This window comes from Pan paniscus, chromosome 1 (assembly GCF_029289425.2).
Source record: "Pan paniscus chromosome 1, NHGRI_mPanPan1-v2.0_pri, whole genome shotgun sequence".
NCBI classification, from domain to species: Eukaryota; Metazoa; Chordata; class Mammalia; order Primates; family Hominidae; genus Pan; species Pan paniscus.
Window position 1 is genome coordinate 147,335,847 of NC_073249.2, and position 4,912 is coordinate 147,340,758.

Here is a 4,912-nt window from a genome sequence, read left to right on the forward strand (position 1 = left end):
AACAAGTCATTCGTAAAGTAGAATTAATGTATATCTCCAAATAGGTAGTCCATCCTTTATTGGCCATAGTGGCATAAACTACAAAGCTCTCACCATTTGCAAATAAGTTAGAATTACCAACAATGTTTTTAAGTAGTAAACTAATTGATGTTTTATAAAAGGTAAAAAGTATGAGAATATCTTGAACATCAGCATAACATATAGCAATATTTGGAATAATGATGTGTAAAAGTTCTGCATTAATACTTCATCTCTAGTTAAATAAGCCCCTCTTCTACCTACATGACTCTTCTTTTTAAGCTCATTTCATACATAGATATATATATATATATATATATATATATATATATATATATATATATATATAAAGCTACCTACTCTATTTTGAGCTTAAATAATATTCTCTGTGGCATTTCTGGGAGATAATTTACAAATCTTGTTTTTTTTTTTTTTTTTTGAGACGGAGTCTCGCTCTGTCACCCAGGCTGGAGTGCAGTGGCGTGATCTTGGCTCACTGCAACCTCTGCCTCCCGGGTTCAAGCAATTCTTCTGCCTCAGCCTCCTGAGTAGCTGGGATTACAGGTGCCCACCACCACACCCGGCTACATTTTGTATTTTTAGTAGAAATGGGGTTTCACTATGCTTGCCAGGCTGGTCTCAAACTCCTGACCTTGTGAGCTGCTCACCTCGGCCTCCCAAAGTGCTGGGATTACAGGCATGAGCCACCGCGCCCGGCCTGCAAATCTTGAGACCTCTTTTCTATGTATCAATTCTGTAATGTCTGCTCTGTATAACTACTTACATGTCCCAAACTGTTACCTAATTGACAAAATTATTTCCTTGTTTTCCCTAAAAAGTGATTTATTGCTTTTATTTTAAATGGCAATATTTGCTCCCTCCTTAGCCTTGTTTATGTTATCATCATCACCACCATCATCTTCAGCCCTATCTATCAGTCAGCCACTGGGTAGCCTAAATTAACAATAAACTTCCTGTAGAACCTTCCAGGATGATTATTTCCTTTGCTGTGCAGAAGATTTTTAACTTGTTGTGATCCCATTTGTCCATTTTTACTTTGGTTGCCTGTGCTTGTGGGGTATTAGCCTGAAAATTTTTGCCCAGAACAATGTCCTGCAGAGTATCCCCTATATTTTCTAGTAGTAGTTTTGTAGTTTGAGGTCTCATATTTAAGTCTTTAATCTATTTTGATTTGATATTTGTGGTGAGAGATAGAAATCCAGTTTTCTTCTGTGTATGGATATCCAGTTTTCCCAGTACCATCTACTAAAGAATCTTTCTTTTCCCCAGTGTGTTTTCTTGGGAACTTTGTCAAAAATGTGTTCACCATAGGTGTGTGGATTTGTTTCTGGGTTTTCTATCCTGTTCCATTGGTCTATATTTCTGTTTTTATGCCAATACCATGTTGTTTGGCTTACTATCACTCTGTAGTATAATTTGAAGTTGAGTAATGTGATTCCTCCAGTTCCTTCCTCTTTTTGCTTAAGATAGCTTTGGCTATTCTGGGTCTTTTGTGGTTCCATATAAATTTTAGATTATTTTTTTCTATTTCTGTAAAAAAAAATGTCCCTGAAATCTTGGTAGGAATTTCATTGAATCTGTGGACTTCTTTGGGTAGTATGGACATTTTAACAATATTAATTCTTCCAATCCATGAACATGAAACATTTTTTCTTTTTTTGTGTGTCTTCTTCAATTTCTTTCATCAGTGTTTTATAGTTTTCATTATAGAGATATTTCACTTCTTTTTTAAATGTCTAGGTATTTAATTTTATTTGTGTTTATTGTAAATGGAACTACTTTTTTATTTCCTTTTCAGATTTCTCACTGTTGGCATATAGAAACGTTACTGATATTTTATGTTGATTTTTCATCCTGCAACTTTACTAAATTTGTTTATCAGTTTCATTAGTTTTTTTATGGAGTCTTTAGGTCTTTCCATATACAAAATCATATCATAGCAAACAAGGATAATTTGACTTTTTCCTTTCCAATTTGTATGCCCTTTATTTCTTTCTCTTGTCCGATTGCTCTAGCTAGGACTTCTAGTACTATATTGAATAGCAGTGATGAAAGTGGGCATCCTTGTCATTTTTCCAGATCTTAGAGGAAAGCATTTCAGTTTTTCCCTGTTCAGTATGATACTGACTGTTGGTCTGTCATATATGGCTTTTATTTTGTTGAAGTAGCTTCCTTCCATTCCCAGTTTTTTGAGGGTTTTTATCATGAAGGGATGTTGAATTTTATCAAATGCTTTTTCAGCATCAGTTGAAATGATCATATGGTTTTTGTCCTTCATTCTATTGTTATCACATTGATGGATTTGATGGATTTGTCTATGTCGAAGCATCCTTTATCCCAGAGATAAGCCCCATTTGGTCAAAATGAAGGATCTTTCTAATATATTGTTGAATTCAGTTTGCTAGTATTTTACTAAGAATTTTTGGATGAATATTCATCAGAGATATTGGCCTGTAGTTTTCTTTTTTTGATGTGTCTTTGTCTGGTTTTGGTATCAGGGTAATACCATCCTCATAGAACGAGTTTGGAAGTATTCCCTCCTCGATTTTTGCAGAATAGTCCGACTAGAATTGGTATGAGTTATTTAAATCTTTGGTCAAATTCAGTAGTGAAAGCATTGGGTCATGGGCTTTTCTTTTCTGGGAGACTCTCCATGAAGGCTTCAATCTTGTTACTTGTTATTGGTCTGTTCAGGTTTTGAATTTCTTCTTGGCTCAGATTTCACAGGTTGTACATGTCTAGGAATTTGGCCATTTCTTCTAGATTTTCCAGTCTGATGGCATGTAATTGCTTATAGTAGTGAGAGGTGATAACGTGCTGGTGGCCCTCACTCGCTCTCAGCACCTCCTCGGCCTTGGCATCCACTCTGGCCACACTTGAGGAGCCCTTCAGCCCGCCGCTGTGCTGTGGAGGCCCCTCTCTGGGCTGGCCAAGGCCAGAGTTGGCTCCCTCTGCTTGTGGGGAGGTGTGGAGGGCGAGGCACAGGTGGGAACTGGGGCTGCACGTGGGGCTCGTGGGCCAGCACGAGTTCTGGGTGGGCATGGGCTCGGCGGGCCCTGCACTTAGAGTGGCGGCCAGCACTGCTGGCCCCGGGCAGTGAGGGGCTTAGCACCCAGGCCAGCAGCTGTGGAGGGGGTGCCAGGTCCCCCGGCACTGCTGGCCTGCCCGTGCCATGCTTGAATTCTTGCTGGGCCTCAGCCGCCTCTCTGTGGGGCAGGGCTCAGGACCTGCAGCCTGCCATGCCCAAGCTCCCCCTGCAGTGGGCTCCCACGTGGCCTGAGCCTCCCCAACAGGTGCCGCCCCCTGCTCTGCAGCACCGGGTCCCATCGACTGCCCAAGGGCTGAGGAGTGCAGGGTGTGCAGAGCGGGACTGGCAGGCAGCTCTGCCTGTGGCCCTGGCACGGGATCCACTAGGCGAAGCCAGCTGGGCTCTTGAGTTGGGTGGGGACTTGGAGAACTTTTATGTCTAGCTGGAGGATTGTAAATGCACGAATCAGCACCCTGTATCTAGCTCAAGGTTTGTAAATACACCAATCAGCACTCTGTATCTAGCTAATCTGGTGGGGACTTGGAGAACCGTCATGTCTAGCTAAAGGATTGTAAACACACCAATCAGCACCCTGTGTCTAGCTCAAGGTTTGTAAATGCACCAATCAGCACTCTGTATCTAGCTAATATGGTGAGGACTTGGAGAAATTTTATATCTAGCTAGAGGATTGTAAATGCACCAATCAGCACTCTGTGTCTAGCTCAGGGATTTGTAAATGCACCAATCAGCACCCTGTCAAAATGGACCAATCAGCTCTCTGTAAAATGGACCAATCAGCAGGATGTGGGTGGGGCCAGATAAGGGAATAAAAGCAGGCTGCCCTAGCCAGCAGTAGCAACCCACTCGGGTCCCCTTCCATACTATGGAAGGTTTGTTCTTTTGCTCTTTGCAATAAATCTTGCTACTCCTCACTTTTTGGTTTCCCACTGTCTTTATGAGCTGTAATACTCACTGTGAAAGTCTGTAGCTTCACTCCTGAGGCCAGCGAGACCATGAACCCACCAGAAGGAAGAAACTCCAAACACGTCTGAACCTCAGAAGGAACAAACTCCAGACACACCACCTTTAAGAACTTTAACACTCATCACGATGGTCCGCGGCTTCGTTCTTGAAGTCGGTGAGACCAAGAACCTACCAATTCCGGACACAGTAGCCATTAATGATCCTGTGAAGTTATGTGGTATCAGTTGTAATGTCTCATTTTTCACCTCTGATTTCATTTATTTGGATCTTCTCCCTTTTTCCTTACCTAGTCTCACTAAGGATTTCTCAATTTTGTTTAACTTTTCAAAAAACCAGCTTTTTGTTTCATTGATCTTTCGTATTGTTTTCTTCATTTCAATTTCATTTATTTCTGCTCTAATCTTTATTATTTATTTTCTTCCACTAATTTCGGCTTTGGTTTGCTCTTGCTTTTTCTAGTTCTTAAAGATGCATCATTAGGTTGTTTATTTGAAGTCTGTCTTCTTTTTTAATGTAGGTACTCATAACTGTAAACTTGCCTCTTAGTATTGTTTTTGCTGTATCTCATAAGTTGTGGTATGCTTCTTTTTTTTTTATCTTTTGTCACAATAATCTTTTAAATATTCTTCTTAATTTATTCATCGACCCACTAGTCATTCAGAAGCATATTATTTAATTCCATGTGTTTGTATAGCTTCCAAAATTCCTCTTGTTATTGATTTCTAGTGTTGTTCCATTGTGGTAAGAGAAGTTACTTGATATTATTTCAGGTTTTTTAAAAAAAATGTTTAAATACTTGTTTTGCGACCTAACATATGATCTATCCTTGAGAATGAGCCGTGTGCTAAAGAAAAGAATATG